We start from the raw sequence: 19,169 nt of genomic DNA, 5'->3' as shown, positions 1-19,169 counted from the left end.
GAGAAAGCCGTACAGGGGGCCTATGATCAGGAGCAAATGGTTTGGAGAACCTCCAGGCACAGGTTGGAAAACCACAGATAATCATCACCAGGTAAATTTTGTCTTACTGTGTTCTGCACCGCATTTTTTCTGAGTTGGTCTTGGAAAGCAAAGATGTTGTCCAGTAGATCACTTGAGGGGAGCTGTAAAAAGAAGGGGGTCTTTCCTGGAGATGTTGGAGGAGAGGCACCCGGCTGGGCAGAGCGGGTTTAGCGCGGGGTAATGGGGTAACCTGTAGCTCCGGCCCTGTGTCCACCTCCCTGCAGGAACTCGGGGAAGTCACTTGGAATCTCCGTTCTTTTCCATAAAACAAGGGGACGTGATCTAGAAAAAGTTCCAGAAGCCGTCTGGCCCGTCATTGGCACGCACAAATGCTTTGTTCACAGGACACCCTGAAGACTATACATCGCTGCACAAATACAATCATCATGATTTTCAGGATGACATTTCTCCTTACGTAAGCCTCTAAACCAAGATGCGTGTTATAAGGAAGGCAGCTGGCTCCGTGTTTGGATGTCGTGGCTAACGAGCGGAGAAAGAAGAAATGGATCGTGTGTCTACATCTTGTTTATCAGGCAGTCACATGTTTATGGAGGACTCATGGTTATGGACTCCCTGCCACCTCCGCCCCTTGCAAATACTCCTTCTGCTTGTTTGCAATGATGTGTTGTCATTTCCCTGTCCCTGGGTGATTGTGAGATTTGGGAACGGGGCAGGGTTCAAGTTGTATTCATTGCTTCGTTCGGCAAACGCATGTTGAAACCTACTATGTGCTTCAAAGGCTATCAGGGACGGATGGAACAAAATTCTTCTCTGTTGGGAGGAGGATGGCAGAGAGGGATGCTGAGAAAGGAAGGGGTCGGGAGAGAGGGCAGGGCACTGAAAAACGCAGAGGGGCTGACTGGGGACTGGAGGTGGTAGTGATGGGGATAATCCGACTTTACAGGGAGCAGCTCAGTGGAGACCTGGCCCCTCTGCTCTCATGAACTAGAACATTCGATGCACTTGGAATGACCGGGGGACTCCCTGCGGCCACGACAGACATAAAACAATATGAGATGAGAACTCTCCAAAGCGAGGTGAACAGTACTTCTAAATACAGCACGATGCACCTGCTGGCTGAGCCGAGATGCCAGGTGAGGCCCCGTCACAGCTTTGGTTACCACGGGCCCCACATCAGAGGAGGGGGACAGCCTGGGGAGGGCACTGTGTGCTGGGCTGTGCTGCTTGCCCTGAAAGGCACATGCCATGCCCTGAGTTGCTGTGCGCGTTCAGAGTGACTGGCTGGCAGCTGGCCCCTCCATTCCAACACCCGAGATGCAACCCGAGAGCCCGGAATCCCTGTGCTTGGGGCCCTGGGCAGGCCGAACAAGCCAGACACACAGGGAGCATCATTCCTCGGCTTTCACACTCCCCAAAGCTGGAGGCAGGCTCTGCAAACCGGGACCTCTGCATGGGTGCCCCAGGGGTGGTCCAAGCCCCTCCCCAGGTGGTAGTGAGCACCCTGTCTTGGGAGTAAGCAAAAAACACAGTTCCGCCCGTGTATCCTAGAAGGGCTTCTAGCATCAGACCGGGCCTGGGGTTAATGAACATGAAGGTTGCTTCTAATGCTGAAATTCTATCCTTTCGTGGACGTGCATTTGTGTTGGCCGGTGGTATTTATAGACCAAGACTCCATAAAGCAAGTCCTGTAATGGAATGCACGAGAACTTGCCCCAGAAAGCCTCCCAGGGCTTCCAGACTGGGCCCTGCCTCCCGTTGGTGTTCCTTGGGCTACAGAAATGCAACTTTTGTCTAGCACTTTGCAGGGGATTTGATTATCTGTGCATAAATCTCCCTCCCACCAAGGACACAGGAAGCCCCCTAAGGGCAAGGACTGCTCCTTTCTCCCCTTTGAACCCCCAGCACTTAGCACAGTGCTTCCCATAGAGGAGGCACCCCACTAAAGGCTGGGGAGCAGAATTAAAGTGGGCCATAGAGCAGGCTGGCACCTGATGTCTCTCCCTCGAGCCACTCTGCTTAGAGCACCCTATCTCCAAATGTAAGAACTTTGTGCCCCCGGGTGGGGGTGTCAGGAAAATAGACCCCACCACCTGATATGCTTCCCTCCTTAGGAAGCATAGCCTTTGAAACAGGAGCTTGTAAATTCCCAGAAGATGCTCAGCCCTGCCAACTTGGATCTTCTTTACCCTGAAGGCATTGTCTCACAGAGGCAGCCAGATCAGTGGGCTTAATTTTGAAATGCTGATTTGGCGCACGTACGACCCACCAAGAGCATCCGAGGCAAAGGTTGATCCACCTCCGAATATTTTTCGTTTTTGACGGCTGTAGCGTCTTCCCTGGAGACCCTTCCCTCCTCTCAAGTTAGTCTGCTCCCCTTTATGTTGAAGAGGATCTTTCTCATTAGGAATGAGTTCTAGGCCTCCGTGCTGACGTCACGTAGTAGATATGATCCTGAGATGAAATCACAAGTAAGATACATAGTTATATATTGAATGATTTTATATGCATGGAGAACTCATTAGCTAAATAACTGGTGTATACATATGTATATTTTCATATATATGTAAAATAATATATTTATATATAAAGTCATAATTAGCATATATCTTTATTATCTAAAATATGATCATATAATATATATTTTTATTACATATAATATATATTTGTTTACTTTGTTGTAATCATGGAGACCCTTCTCCATATGAAATCCCGTGGGGGAGGCAGGTATATCAGGCACGTGAGGGTGGGGCATCTGCTTGGAGCCAGGGAGGATGCTGGGGCGCAGTGACTCCAGAGGGTCTCTGGAGTCCGGTCTGTCTCTCTCTTCTGTACCTGGAGAAGGCCACAGGACCCTGTATAGGAAGCCTCATCACGCCCTGGGACCTCCATCGGAAAAACCACTTGTTTTAGGAAGCCTTATGATTATGAATCCTCTAAGACACTATTCAGGACATTTTCTTTTTTTTTAATAATTTTTTTATTGTTATGTTAATCACCATACATTACATCATTAGTTTTTGATGTAGTGTTCCACGATTCATTGTTTGTGCGTAACACCCAGTGCTCCACGCAGACTGTGCCCTCTTTAATACCCATCACCAGGCTAACCCATCCCCCACCCCCCTCCCCTCTAGAACCCTCAGTTTGTTTTTCAGAGTCCATCGTCTCTCATGGTTCGTCTCCCCCTCCGACTTACTCCCCTTCATTCTTCCCCTCCTGCTATCTTCTTCTTTTTCTTTTTTTGTAAGTTCTTATTCTTGTAAGCCGTGTCCCCCCCCCCCCCCCCCCGGTATTCCATGCCCGAAATTTGGGTTTTGTTGCAAACCTTTTGCTACATCTGGTGAGCAAGCCCCTCCTTGTAATCCAGCGCCTCCTCCAACTTTCGTCAGTTGTCTGGTTGTCCATCCCCACCCTGGCCTTTACCCCAGTGACTTTGCCTGGCCTGAATGTGCCCTCCACTCACCCATCCCTTTAGTTGCTGACCCTCTGTGGCATCTAGGGTGGAGATGCGGGGCTGTGAGGAGCAGACCCATCCCCACAAGGGCCCGAGGAACCCCCTGAAAAATGAGGCCAAGGGCCAAGTCTGTCCCAGGGCAATGGACAGAGCAGGAGTAGGGATCCTTCTGTCCATCCCACTGGAGCCCCTCCCTGGGGAAGAAGCTGGAATCGGGCTGGGGGGGTGTCAAGACACAGAGCAGCTTCAGCTTCATCGGGATCTGAGCCCACCTACGAGAGTCTCCTCTCTTCTCAATCCCTACAGACTTTCCCAGAGAAATGGAAACATCTGATAAAACTCCATGTCCTGGCTGAAAATGGGGAAGGGCGAGGTCACCAAGCCAGAATTAGGAGGAATTTGTGCAAGACACTATGAGGACAGAGAGGCCTGGGCTTGGGGATGAGAGCCTGTGAAGGAAAAGGGGAGGGACTCCCCTGCGGGATCTCTAAGGTGGAGGCTGCAGGGAGAGGTCAAGGGATTGCCAGTGGGTGTTTGAGGTTGAATTGCAGCTCCCCTGCCCCCAAATTTATGCGTTGAAGTCCTAAGCCCTGGTACCTCAGAATGTGACCTTATTTGGAAATAGGGTCATTGAAGAGGTAATCAAGTTAAAATCAGGTCCCTAGGGTGGGCCCTAATCTGGTGTGATTGATGCCTTTATAGAAAGGGGGAAATTTGGACACAGAGACACCCACTGAGAAAGAAGCCAATGCCCATGACACCTTGATCTTGGGCTTCCAGCCTCCAAAATTGTGAGACAGAAGATCTCTGTTTTTGGAGCCCCCCCAGTCTGTGGTACTTGGTTCCAGCCGCCCTCCACGTGGCCACGTGGAAAGGCTGATGCCATGGCTCCTGCCGGGGGCGGGGGCAGGGTGGCACCTTGGGAGCAGGGCCACTCAGCAAAGGCAGAGCCTGGCTGTTCCCGATGCTTCCCAGGGGCCTCCTCTGACCTTCTCCACCCCCTCGATTCTCCATCCAGCAAAACAAAATGATTCCTGATCTGACAATTAATACATCCCAAAGAGACACAAACTTTGAGGAGTAATGCAACTCTTTGCTGAAGGTTTTCTTAGGGGATGAGGGAAGCAACATGTGTGTCACGTTGTACGGGTTCTTATAACTCATGCTGTCTACTCTGTCCGCTCCGCTCTTTCCTCCCACCCAGAGTCCCCGCTGGGGCACCAGCTACTCAAGCCCCTTTTCTTTCCTACTTTTTTTTTTCTCGAAAAATCCCAGCTGCACTGGATCTTCCCTGCTTCCCTCTCCCTCCCCTCTTCGAGCTCTTTCCACTTCCTTCCTCCTTCTGTGCCTTTCTGCCCTTTCTGTCCCGTCATGTTCTTTCTTATGTAGATCAATTTAGCTTCCTGCAGCTTATTCCTACTGTCTCCTCCTGGCGTCTGCTCAAACAGAACAACAAGGGCAGGGCCGGAAAGATTGCTTCCTCATTTTCCAAGGAGGTTGCAAAGATATCATTTAATTGCAAGGATATCATTTGCTACGTGGATTATTAAAAGGATAGATAATAGACTAATCGTTGAAGTAACTTCATAAGTGCACCAATTAAGACCTATTTTGAGGGGCGCCTGGGGGGCTCAGTCGTTAAGCGTCTGCCTTCAGCTCGGGTCATGCTCCCGGGGTCCTGGGATCGAGCCCCTCATCGTGCTCCCTGCTCCGCGGGAAGCCTGCTTCTCCCTCTCCCTCTCCCCCTGCTTGTGTTCCCTCTTTCTCTGTGTCTCTCTCTGTCAAATAAATAAATAAAATCTTTGAAAAAAAAAACCCATTTTGAATCTGAAGCCCATTCTTTTTTTTTAAATTTTTTTATTGTTATGTTAATCACCATACATTACATCATTAGTTTTGGATGTAGTGTTCCATGATTCATTGTGCATAACACCCAGTGCTCCACGCAGAACGTGCCCTCTCTAATACCCACCACCAGGCTAACCCATCCCCCCACCCCCCTCCCCACTAGAACCCTCAGTTTGTTTTTCAGAGTCCATCGTCTCTCATGGTTCGTCTCCCGCTCCAATTTCCCCCCCTTCATTCTTTCCCTCCTGCTATCTTCTTCTTCTTCTTTTTTTTCTTAACATATATTGCATTATTTGTTTCAGAGGTACAGATCTGTGATTCAACAGTCTTGCACAATTCACAGCGCTCTCCGTAGCACATACCCTCCCCAATGTCTATCACCCAGCCACCCCATCCCTCCGACCCACCCCCCACTCTAACAACCCTCAGTTTGTTTCCTGACATTAAGAATTCCTCCTATCAGTGAGGTCATATGATACATGTCTTCCTCTGATTGACTTATTTCACTCCAGTTCCATCCGCATCGTTGCAAATGGCATAACACCCTCCAGTTCCATCCGCATCGTTGCAAATGGCAAGATCTCATTCCTTTTGATCTGAAGCCCATTCTGATCAGGGAATAGAAACACCTAAGTTTGACATGGCGAATATAAATAATACACCTAAATTTATGTTGATTAGTGGGTCTGGTGTAGGTAATAGAGTTCATATTGTCAAGGCCAGTTAGTGTAGGGCATAAGATTGGTCCAGGCATTGACGATGCAAATAGCTGTCAAGGCTCTTTGATAACTAAATATAATGATACAATGTATAGGTACACATATATAATTTTAATCCTGGTCACACAGAAAAAATACAAAATTTACTTTTCTCTGTATCTAGGCCTAAAACGTGCAGAGTGCCCATGATCTCAGCCAGAACTCAGAACGCCCCCAAACGATATACACACAAACCGCTTTAAATGGTTATCACACAGACTCACCATCGCCTCTCATGCTAGTGTTGCCCTTAGAATCCACTTGTATTTTTTGATTTCACATACAATATGTGTTTACTCTAGAAAAAAATATGAAAGGAAGCTACAAGAAAAGAAAATTAATTCTGTCGGGTATTGCAGTGACCAGTTTCATATATATGCTTTTGGATTTGTCGTGTTGAAATATACACATGAATATCTATCTGTCTACCTATTTATCCATCTCTACATATATACTTGCAGAAGTGGGGTTAAACACATACTGTTTGTGTCTTTATAAAAATCAATTAAGACCAATTTTGCTGAATATCCCAAAATGGGATACATTGAATGCATCTCATTTTGAAAGCTGTTCCATCTTTCTATCTCAATACTTGGGCGCATTTATTTGCATGCTTTTCAGCGGCCGCTTGGTCATGGTGGAAGGCCATGGGAGAATCTTCTTGAGGAGGAGGAAGTTTGGGAGAAGGAACTAGAAGTCAGGGGCCTTGTCACACTCTGATATACAGGCGCTCATGAAATAATTGTTGATGGATTGAGTAGAACATCAAAGACCGATCTCTCAAAGAGAATAGTTAACTCATTTTGAGACTTCTTACAATGACTTTATTAGAGGGATTTTGGATCATGGGAGGGTTATCCTTAACTGAGTCAAAACATAATATTCTCCAGCCACTCTGCTGATTTGGGCTTTGTAGACTCACTTTGATTGTGAGTTTGAAAGTCCTCCATGTAACAGTCAGCTGCCCAAACTCACTAAGGAGGGTGCCCATGAATCCAAAGGGCCTCTTGGGGGGATGTTTGGGTGAAGCCTTCAGGCCTGTTTTATGGACACAGGATATTCAGGAAATCTGGACAAACTTGAGGAACCACCCACACTTAAGAGAACTTTTTAAACCAAACTTTCTGGGATTTATGCATCACCACACAAAAATTTCCCATGACTTAGATGACCAAGAGGGAATACAATACTGTTTTTTTCATAAACAGTTGAATCTCTTAGCTCAGGGAACAGTGGCTGAGGAGACATCATAAATGGAGCAGACTCTTATAGATGTCCATATGTTTTTGTCCGGGTCAAATGAAGAACCACTGACACTGCTTTCTGGCGCAGGTTCTGAGTGAAGGCCATGGTGGAGGTCACGACCAGAGGGGATGAGGTACTATGGGTTTAAATACATGCCCTGGTGACTGAAAATTATGGCCAAGATGTTTGGCATTCTTAATACACATTCCAGGCAGTCCAGGGGCTTCTGGCCAGCCTAATGTGAATTTAAGGGGAAAGAAATCATTATTTTCTGGAATGACCCCATTACCAAAATTGGACCCATGTTATCTTGTGCTCTCTGATGATGGGATAAGAGAGACACTCCCAGCCTGGCAGCTCCCTCCTCCCTGCTGACTGGTGTCTCAGGGTGACTCAGCTGCAGTACACCGGGGTTATCTCCTCTGGGTAGCTTATTTCTTGGGGTACAGATAGGTCCCCTGCTCTGCTCTCCTCAGTGGGCTCTTTTTTTTTTTTTAAAGATTTTATTTATTTATTTGCTAGAGAGAGAGAGTGAGTGAGTGAGTGGGGGGCCGGGGAGGAGGGGCAGAGGGAGAAGCAGGCTCCCGTGGAGCAGGGAGCCCACTCAGGGCTCAATTCCAGGACCCTGGGATCATGACCTGAGCTGAAGGCAGATTCTTTTTTTTTTTTATTGTTATGTTAATCACCATATATTACATCATTAGTTTTTGGTGCAGTGTTCCATGATTCATTGTTTGTTCATAACACCCAGTGCTCCATGCAGAACGTGCCCTCCTCAATGCCCATCACCAGGCTAACCCATCCCCCCACCCCCCTCCCCTCTAGAACCCTCAGTTTGTTTTTCAGAGTCCATCATCTCTCATGGTTCGTCTCCCCCTCTGACATACTCCCCTTTTCTTCCTCTCCTGTTATCTTCTTCTTTTTCTTTTTTCTTAAAATATGTTGCGTTATTTGTTTCAGAAGTACAGAACTGTGATTCAGCAGTCTTGCACAATTCACAGCGCTCACCGTAGCACATACCCTCCCCAATGTCTATCACCCAGCCACCCCATCCCTCCCACCCCCAACTACTCCAGTAACACTCAGTTTCTTTCCTGAGATTAAGAATTCCTCATATCAGTGAGGTCATGTGATACATGTCCGAAGGCAGATTCTTAACCAACTGAGCCACCCAGGCACCCCTCAGTGGGCTCTTTTACACTTTTCCTGTGAATGAGGAAACTTGGGGCTGCTTCAACTATACTATTGGGTTGGCCCGTGAAGTCAAGCCCCTTAGTTTATGCAAGGAAAACCTTGTAACCTGAGTGAGATGATGTTGAGGAATACCTCCCCAAATGCCGATCCCACCTCACATGTTAAAGTAGATTCGATTTGCTCTACCAGGAAAAAATCCTTGCCTTCCTAGCCCCTTGGAGCTCTAGGCATTGATACTTTCACCTAGACTTTAAGCTCCCTGACACCCACGTTGAGGAACGTTTTTGATCAAGGCTACCTCTGTATTAATAGGTTGGGGTCCATCTGTGGGTGGCATAAGGGACCCATCTGGGTATGGGACGTGTTTGAGGGGAGGTTTGGGCATTGGAGGGTCCATGCTTTCCCCCAACAGGTTTGCCAGTTCCATCATCATAAGGATCCCTTGTGTCAACAAGGTTTAGCGCTAGATTTCATGTTCCAATTCCAAAGGGTGAGAAGCAATCACATAACTCAGCTCTCATCTGGAGATGTCCTGCTGCAGGTTTCCAACAGAGAGACCTACGTCCAGGTGAAGGTGCTTCCAGGGTCATGCATCAAGGGAGGGTGCAGAGGGGGCCCCTGTTGCCCCAGTGCTTTCAATCTGCGCTCCCATTTCACATCCCTTGTCCTGGTCACCAGCCACCAAGCTCATGCCATCAATCCCCATAGCGCTAGTCAAATCCCATACAGTGTCACTGGAATTAAATCCCAGGAAGTGGCCATTCAGATCAAATGCCTCCACTAGAACATTGCTGTCCAGTAGGAATACAATGTGAGCCACATGTATCATTTTATATAAAAAAACCACATGAAATTTAATAATACATATCTAATCCAATATATGCAAAATGGAATAATTTCAACATGAAATCAATAGAAACATTTTTGATGAAGTATTTGACATCCTCTTTTTTTCGTATGAAGTCTTTGCTCTCGGGTGTGTATTTTGCACTTAGAGGGCCTCTCAGTTTGGACCAGTGACATTTAAGGACTCCGTAGCCATGTACATGTATTGGTCAATGCAACTCTAGAAGCGAACTCTAGAAGCAAACTCTACAACCACCCTCTGAGACTGCCCGTTGTCCGAGGAGCTTGTGAATTCCATTGACCTGAGCATTTGCCTTGGTGGCGGTCAGGTAAGCCACGCCTTGGGCCCGCTGGTGGTGGAGAGTATCCCAGCCTTGCTCTTAGGGTTTTGCTCCCTCCGGAATCTGTTATTTATCAACAGCCCTGGTTGGTCCACCTGTTCGGTGGCCCCAACATCAGAACTCATCTAGAGAGGCAGAGAAGAACTTGGCCCTGCGATGCACACTGACACCCTTTGGACAAGGTGGAGGCAAAGCCAGTTGGCAGTTGCTTTTTAAAGGACCTGAAATGGAATTCCAGACTGTTGGAAATGAGTGGAGCTCCGACACTGGCTGCAGTTCCAGAGAGAACTCGGGAAGCCCTGGAAGTTGGTATAGTTCCCTACACCCAGGGGGCGAGGGAATGCCACGTTAGTCATCTGGGCTGACCTAACATGGGCTCCAGGAGGAGAGGCGGTCCCTTTCTTTCCCCAGGCACTTCTATTCCAACATTCTTCCCAGAAGTTGGCACTGCCACCCACTTCCAGCCACCTCAGGAGATAGCTGGAATGCCAGCAGCCCACAGGCGTCCTTTGTCAGCTAAAAGCACCCTGGAAATGGGTGCCTGGATTAAAAAGTCCTCTGTGTGTTGTAAGCTGGGACAATGTCGACCACGGCCTACACTTTCATTATGGGGATATTTCTCTATATGCTTAATGTTCTGGAGAGAAGTGCAGACTTTCTGCAAAATGTATGGCGTAGTGGGCTTGCACATTGATTGCTTTTCTTGGAAAGGCTGCTATTCAGAGTCTGAACCCCCGCCCCCCCCCACTCCCTGCCCTCATCCCTGCCAAGCCCAAGCAGGCACACAGCGTGCTTCGAAATCGTGGAATGAGAGGTGTGGACAGAGGGAGTCTGCATTTTGCACACACTGGCTAAAACATGACAAAGGTTAATTTCACCTGTTTCTACTTTTTTAAACGTGGCGACTTGAAAGGCTGAAACAACACCTGTGGCTTGCGTTATATTTTTTGTGGGGCAGCGTGTCTCTGCTGGGCGCTGGACAGGATGACACCCTCGGCTGGGAGTCATGATGTCTGAGTTCCAATGTCATCTATGGGCACTGACAGACTGAGACTGAGCAAATCCCTTCTCTGGGCTCAGTTTCTTCATCTGCAAAGTGGGAGCATTGAACTAGATCATATTCAAGCCACCCGCGACTTTCCACTTTTCTGCTACCCAAATAACACGGGGTAGACAGGAAAGAAGTGATGGTGGGCACAGCCAGGCTCCGTTCATGCAGAGAGGCAGCAGAGCTCATGCTCCCATCATTCTGATAGACGGTTAAAGGGCAAACTATTGGTGAATGGACAGGGCACTAGGAGCACCTGTTTATTTATTCATCAGGCACCTCTCTAGGGACGGTTCTCTCTCTGGAAACCTGAGCTCCCAGAGTTTCATCTTGTCCCCGCCCAGGAGGTGCGAGGGACCTAAGGAACACCGCTCACAGCCAGCTCGAAAGTGCAGGGCCCCTCTTCTCAAAAATCAATTTCAGGGCAAAGGAGGAAAGACCTTAACTGCCTCTTCCAGGAACACTTCCGCAGAAATCTTTTAAAAGCTGGAGGGAGTGGCTGCCTCCGGGCTCTTTGCATTCTTTATGCATGCAAACATTGAAATAAATATTTAAGGCAAAGGAATAGAAGGGCCACAGTTACTCGCTGGGCTCTCCTTTGCATCAGAGAAGCCTGCATCCGGTCCGCCTGGGTTTTTGCCTTTCTCTCATTAGATTTCTCTTCCACCAGCTGGTCAGCATTCCCTGCCCTGCTTGAGGAACCTTGAATGTTTTTTTTTTTCTCTCCTTGGGAACAAAGTCCAGTTGGGAATTCCATCATTCCCTTGCTCTCCCGCTTGCTCTGCTTTGCTCCGCATTCCCCAGTGGGGTCTCCGGACTCTCCCAGGTGACTCACCTTCCCCCTGCTCCACCCCTGGCTCCCTGCATGCTCCCTGGAGCACTATCCTTGTGTTCTCTGCTTACGTGATGAGGGATTCCTCCACAATAATTAATAAAGCAATAGCTACCCCTATCCCGTGGTCTTACTCTGAGGACCTGTTTATCTCCCTTCATCCTCTCCATGACCATGACCGTACCCGGTGGGGACGGGTGCCAAGGGGGCTGGCAGACCAGGGGTGTCTGAACCCAGCCAGTCCACCCTGGAACCCCCACAAATAACCCCTCCGCTAACTGCCTTCCTCGTCGGCATCGGTTTCTGTCTCCTTTGCAATCTGGTAGCACATCTGGTTTTCTCTACGATAGCACCTCTGTGAGTTTGCTCTGGTTGCCCTAACAAAGTATCACCGAGTCGGGGTCTTGAAGGAGAGAGATTTACTGTCTCCCAGATCTGGAGGCTGGATGTCCCAGAAAGGGTTGGTTTCTCCTGAGGCCTCTCTCCTTGGCTCGTAGATGGTGATCTTCTCCTCGTGTCCTCCTGGGGTCTTCCCTCTTGTGTGTGTCTGTGCCCTAATCTCCTCTTCTTAAAAGGACGCTGGTCATGCTTGTGGCCTGCCCTAGTGACCTCATTGACTTAATTACTTTTTAAAAGTAATTATCTTGAAATACAGTCACCTTCTTAGATGCTGGGGGGTTAGGACTTCAATATGTGAATTCCGTGAGACACAGCTCAGCCCCTAACAGCACGGATCACAGCGAACTTCATACGGTGGTGACTTCGGTGAGTGCCCATTACCCCTCCTGGCTGACAGAGACTGTGTCCTTCTCCACGCTAAACCCAGCTCAGCACGTTTAAGGGGATGCTCCCACTTCTGGGCGAGTCCAGACCTTAAAGCCAAGATAACTAAGTGGTCATCTGTGAGTGGAGAGGACGCGTGCCATTTTTTGCTCACATAAATATTTCCTTTTCGTGTCATGAAACAGAAGAGTGCAGTCACTGGCTCTGCCTCAGCTAAAGGAGGATCTCAGGAGGCCTGAGTTGCCGGGGGGGCTTTGAGTGAGGTCTGGGGTCAGGGAGAGGGCTGGGGGCCGAGCTTCAGCGGTCGGGGGGCGGGGCGGTGACAGCATGCGCCATGTCTCAGAAGCCAAGGGGGCGTGATGCCTGGGATAGGCTCGTGTGTACATACAGGCGAGCATATGGAGAGCCGGAGAGCGACATTGGAAGTCACCACGTCCAGCTGGGGCTGGCTTTGGGGTGCCACGGACATCGGCCTGAGGAGCTGGGTTTTCTTGGTGCCTGATTATGCACGAAGTCCAACCACAGGGTTAAGATGAGGAGCTGGGCAGAGGACTGGCTATGCCTGACCCCTTCCTCAGGTTTGTGGCATGGAATTTCCAGGAAGGGACATCTTCTGTTCTTATTGTTGCTTTCGTAAGAAAGGAAGATACAGCCAATCCTGTTGAACTGCCCCCAGGTTTCCCTGTCTTGGTAAATGTTATCACGCAGATGCCCAGACTGGAAACATGACCGTCACTCAGATGCCTCCATCAGCCTCCCCACCGAGTGAATCCATCTCCAAATCCCAGTGATTTCACCTTCTGAAGACCTCAGGAGTCCCGCTTCTCTGCACTACCTTGTGCAAGTCACCATCCTGTTGCCAAGACCCTGCTGGCCTCTGGGCTTCTTGCCTCACAGCGTAGACCCCCTTCTGACTCCAATTTGTTTTGCCCTCGGCCATCAGAGACATCTTTCCAAAATGCGTGTTTCACTCCCCTGCTTGGAACTTTCTGGTGGCTCTTGGCTGTGCTTTGGGTTAAGTGTCATCCCGTGTAAGCCCCTGGCCCATCTGACCTCTACCCAAACCCTCCAGCTGTTGGGCACATGGAATGTAGTGAGAGCTCTGTGCTCAGCTCAACCCCTTCCTGCTTCCTTTGCCTGCCGGAACCTAACTCGTCATTCATCTCACATGCCACCTTTCACGGAAACCATCCTTGATGCCTAGTCTGGGATCCCACATGACTCTCTACCACTCCTGGCCTTACACTTGCCACAAGGAAGGCACCACGTGTATCCAGCTGCATCTTCCACAGGTTCTAAGCTCCCTCAGGACCGGGCAATATCTACTTGCTGTCTTCGTACCTCCAGGGCCTAAGGCAGGGTTTGCACAGAGAAAGGGACTCAATCCATAATGTATTCATTGGGCAAATAGGTTGTGCATTCCTTGGTGTGACCATAGTCACCCTCTTTCTGCTTAAATAGGTCCAAACTTCTAGGATCTCATTAAAGTTAGAATGTTCAGTTCTGGTTATTTGTCTCTTTCCTGGGTGCCTGGCCGGTTAAAACACTGCATAGTACGTGAGCGTGTGGGACGGAGGGAGCCCAGAGCAGGGGTGGAGTTTGGCAGCTCCTCTGTTGTTCAGAAATAACTCCTGTACTAGGGTGTTATCAGTCAGGGTGGGCCAGAGGCATGGGGGATTCTTTTTATTGAATGTCTGCTGAAAACCTGGGACATCTTTTGTTTTCTCTCTGGGAAATGAGAACAAGCGGATGGAGGGCTGCATTTGCATTAACTTTCTGTCTCTGTCTCCCAGTAGGGGCCTTCAGACCCCTTGGGACACCCATGACATGACAGAGGACGTAGCTCAGCCGAACCCTTAGCTCTCCCACTGGCCAACGATGAAGGAACCCTGTGTCCTCCCCAGGGCTTCGGCTGGCATGACCGCCCAGAATAAGATGTTCAAGGAAGCTCAGTGATTCACAGGGCAAAGGGTCAGCTCACATGTAATCAGTCCCACCCTCCAAAGTCAACAAAAGCTGCTCAGGTCATCAGTTAAACACCATTTCTGTGTCTGCCCAGAGAAGCACTTTGCGTACTGGCAACTACAGTGACCAGAGGTCTGTCATGTAGCTAGAGAGAACATTCAGTCAGAAAGAACTTAGCAACCAAAGGTAAATAGTCACGCGAGACTTCTGGTTAAAGAAGGCAGTTTGCATCCATGTTCATGAAACTCCATCAGCATTACCAGAGAGGGTCTGGGAAAGAAGAGCAGAAGACCAGGCAAATAGGAACTGATTTAGCAGCTATAGGAAGCTCATTGCTAACCCTGAGACAGGAAAGATGAGAAGCAGCCCAACTTATACCCCAGAACCTTCCAAAGGCTCAGAAATGGCAGCACCATGTGCCTCTAAAAGTGGAGGTCAGAGGGAGCATCCTTGGAAACGCTGTCAAAGAAGAAGTTAGGTCCTCCCCTTCCCCCGCCCCCCAGCCCATCCCCTCCCTCATAATTTTCTGCCTCCACTTCGCACAGCCAGGTAACTACTTGGCCCACATGCTGATAGAAAACCAGAATTTTTTTTTTTTTTTTCCTCTGGAGGTGGTTAAACGGAAGGTCTCTGAACTGGGGGATGCGGGGCACAATGAACCAATACTCAAATGGCCTTTTTGGAACGCTTCCGAAAGGCGGTGAGCTGGGTGCTGCAGGAGGTGGTGGCCCTGAATTGATGAGGCGGGAGGCAGTTTTATGATGGGAGGGATGACTCATACAAAGCACAGAGGCCAGAAAGGGTTGGTTGTTAAGGAGATGGGCTTGGCTGGAGCCAACGGAGGCTGGTACAGAGTGGACAAGACAGAGGAATGAAGTGCAGCCAGCTCTGAGGGACATGATGATGCCAACCTGGGGGCTCACATTCAGGAAGAAAGGGCCGTCAACTGGAATGTGAAATGTTGGAAAAGGGATTTCAGGAGGACTTTTCTGCAAATGAATGTCTAGCTTGAGATCTGGAGAAGCTGGTACAGGGAGTCCAGGAAAAAAGCTTTTGATGATAATCAAGGGGTGGAAAGGTGTGGGGCTAGGACGGGGTGGGAAAAAAGCGTAAATTCTTCCCCTGGGCAAGTCAAATGCTGCCTGTTCCTGCAATTGTTCCTTTGCCCCTCTAAGCCTTCATAAATGCAAGCAGTTTTTGGCAGGTAAGAACACTAGATTTATGAGAACGAAGTCCCAGTTCTTTGACTCATTTGAAGGAATCCAAGCCAGAAAAATGAACTTGATTTTAGACAGAAAAAAAAAAATGCTCTCTTAAGAGATTTCTTGGTCTATGATCAATCTTCAATTACTCACAAGGCACTGGATGTGCTCACGTACAGACACCATGCAGGACGGCGGTGAAATCATGCCCACTCATCGTCACTCCTGAAGCCTCCGCCCCCCCAGGGCCTCTCCACGTTCCTTTTCCCACCCTTCCTGTAGGGCCCCAATCACCTGAGCACAGCAGCCCGTGTAAGGTAAGCACGAGGCATCCTGCAGATAGGAGTCAGTTGATTTTAATAATTACAACTCAACCTCCGTGGGTCGATGGATCAATCTTTGACCTATAAAGGAAGAGGGACTCAGAGTGGCCTGCCATCACAGAGCTGGTTCCATGAGCACAGTGGGTGGGCAAAGAATGTTATTGACTAATTTTGGGTCATCCTTCTCTATTCAGATCCCAAGGCATGTCCGGTCATGTAGCAAAGATGCTTCTTTTGCCTGGAGTCTAAGGGGTGACTGCTTCTCCTAAGACGCTAAGTGTGATTTGCGACTTGCATTCTTCAGGAAAAGCCTGCTCTCTCCTGCCCCTCTCGTCCTGCTTGCAGTCTTGGAGTCCGTAGAGTCGTAGAGATTCTGTTGTTCTAACCTCCAACCAGATGCAATCCTCCCTGCAGCCTCCTGACTTCTGCTCAAACCTGTTCCTGAGGAGAAGTTCACCACTTAGTGAGCTAGACCATTTCCCTCATGGGACACACTTATGCCACCAAGCCCACTGGCCTCTCTGTCCTCTTGCCCATTGGCTCCTGCTCAGTCTGCTTGAGCACATTCCAGAAGGCTCTTACCTGTGCCGCCAGAATGTTCGTCAAATATCCAAAAGGTCACACGGTAGCAGAAACCCAACTGGCTCTGTAGTCAGACAGATCTGAGTTCAAATCTAAAAAATCTATCGGTGTGCCCCAGGGCAAATCCATTCTTTGAGCTTTAGTCTCCTCTTCTGCAAAGGAAGGGATCCTACCCTCAAGTTGCAGTGAGGCTAAGAAATAATGCGTAACAAACACCCCACATCGTCCATGGAACTCAAGAGACTCTGGAAATCATTTTTGTTTAGAGACAGTCTGTCTGTCTGCACATCACTGGCACCCCTCACTTTACTTCATGTGACAAGGCTTCTCTTTGTCTATAGCTGATCCCCTTCACTGTCAACAGATGTACATTCAATCGAAGAGTCTATAGTATCCGTTCACATTTCAAAAACAAGTTTGCACTTACGCCTGATGAAAACGATCCAGAGAGTTGGCAAATTGGAGGCAATAATTATCCACCCATCCAATGTTTATAACACTATGTATTTGCACAGAAGAGCTAGAGGCTTTGGGTATTGTTTATACAATGGTCTGTGATTATTTATGTAACAGCTTATGATTATGTAACAGCTTATGAGCCCGAGACGGAATCCAGACATGTCTGCGGAAGAGGGATGGGTTGGACTCTGGCGAGTGTATTTCCACAAGAGGCTGAGGGCATCGTGGGAGGGTGCCCATCCTAAGCCATGAGGAGCCAGGTATGATAAAGCTCTTTCCAATCATTGCAAGGGAGGGGTGATTCTGTGTGGGTGTCGCTCAAATCCATCCCCAGTTCAGCATGTAGACATACATCTGGGTCCAAGAAAAGAGAGAATTTGAAAGTAAAAATGGAGCTATGTTACTAAGAATGCTCATAGGCAGTGGGTCAGAATGAGGAGGTTGGCCAAGAGCCAGGGAACTGTGGATTATTGTGGTTAATGTTGCCCCCTCTGTACCCACTGGTAGTGAGGACAGGAGAAATTCAAATGAATTCAACACAGAATACTGCCTAATGAGTGGCCAAAGTTCAGCAGGGGATTAAAAGAAAAAAAAACACACAACGTAAGTGGCCATAAGAGGGTAGGAATTGCCATGTGCTAGGAGGGAGGGCCGGAGAAACTACTCTAGCCATTCAGGAAACGGAAAGACGGCTTATAGAGGGGGTGTGGGTGGGAGCAAAGGTTGGGTCTGACAGGTAGCCCAGAGCAATGGAATAGCTGACATTGATATCTGTCCTGCAGTACCAGTTCTCCTTACCTTCCACATTAACACAACTCCCAATTTTTAACCGGGAATATGGTCACTCACAAATAAAGACGTTTCCCAGCCACCCGTGCAGCTAGATGTGACCACATGACTGAGTTCAAAGAGATGTCAGTGAACCGTTAGGTGGCAGTTTCCAGGAATAATCCCTAAATGACAGCCGGTATGCATCGTTTGGCCCTCTTTTCCTTTGCCCCTTCCTGCGCCCTGATTCATGGAATATGGATATGATGGAGGAACTCTGGGTTCTGCCTCGGACCGTGTGGATGACAGAGCAATGAACAAGAAAGAGCCTGGGTCTCTAAACTTCTATATGAAGAGAAATAAAATCGGATCTTGTTTAAGCCTGTTATTTTTGGTCTCTCCTGTTCTTAACAACGATCCTAACTGATACCAGATGGGCAAGATTTAGATAAATGGAAGTAGGGTTCAGGGAATGAATATTCCAGGCAGAGTGATGGCGAGAAGACGATATGATGGTGAGAAGACGATACGAGGGACATGTGAGGAAGAATGGGAAGAACCCTGGGGGTCTCCTGGGCAGGTAAGGCCAGTGAAGGGGAGGAGGCAGAGGTAGGGTCAGAAAAATATCACCGGGTCCAAGTAATGCAAGACTTTGAACAACGGAAGAAGGAGTCTGGACTTGATTCTGGGTGTGGTGGGGAGCCACTGAATATTTTTGGGTGAAGAAGTGTCCTGATAGGAACAGAACTTTGGGAAAGTGAATCAGAGAGCAGTGAAGGCAGTGACACCAACTGTAGGGCTATGGTAATACCTGGGCAGGAGAAAGGATGGGTCTCAATAATGGCAGGGACAGAGGGAATAGAAAAGAGAGGGAAGATGCTCAGATATTGTCCCCCAAGTGTTCTCCAGGAGATTCTGAGAGGAGTTTTATTTGGGAAGGGAGATGAAGAAAACATAATGGAACCTTGAGCACAGGAAGAAGAGGCGAAGGGGACAGCACTTGGGAGAAGGTAGGGCACAGAATGGGGCATTGGGGGCATCTGAGGTTTACCTACTTTATTTTTGTGTACTGTATAAAAAACAGGGTGCTATTATGAGATGGCTTATGTATGATCAGTCTTTGCATTTAAGGCCCATGAGACATAAATGCCTACTCCCTACTCCAAAAAATTGGAGACAGCACTAACCTTCATTAGGGGAGGGAAGTTATCTGCTGCTTGTTGTCAAGAAGTAGCAGAGTGAGAAGATGCAATTGGCTCCTCCAGGCAAAGCCTGTGGGGCCATCCTTGCAGAAGGATGAAAACAGGGGTCATCCCACCCTGGGGAAAGTGATGTTTACCCAACTGACAAGTGTCTGATGTGCCAACAAATACAAGGTTATAATGGGAGACCTACCTCTGGGTATTCATATTTTCTTCCAAGGAACTTCTGTTCTAGTCTCAAGGTAGCTTGGGATCTATTGGAAAAGACTGTTTTGTG

Source organism: Zalophus californianus, chromosome 16 (assembly GCF_009762305.2).
Source record: "Zalophus californianus isolate mZalCal1 chromosome 16, mZalCal1.pri.v2, whole genome shotgun sequence".
NCBI classification, from domain to species: Eukaryota; Metazoa; Chordata; class Mammalia; order Carnivora; family Otariidae; genus Zalophus; species Zalophus californianus.
The sequence above is the reverse complement of the archived record's forward strand: the minus strand, read 5'-3'. Positions refer to the sequence as shown.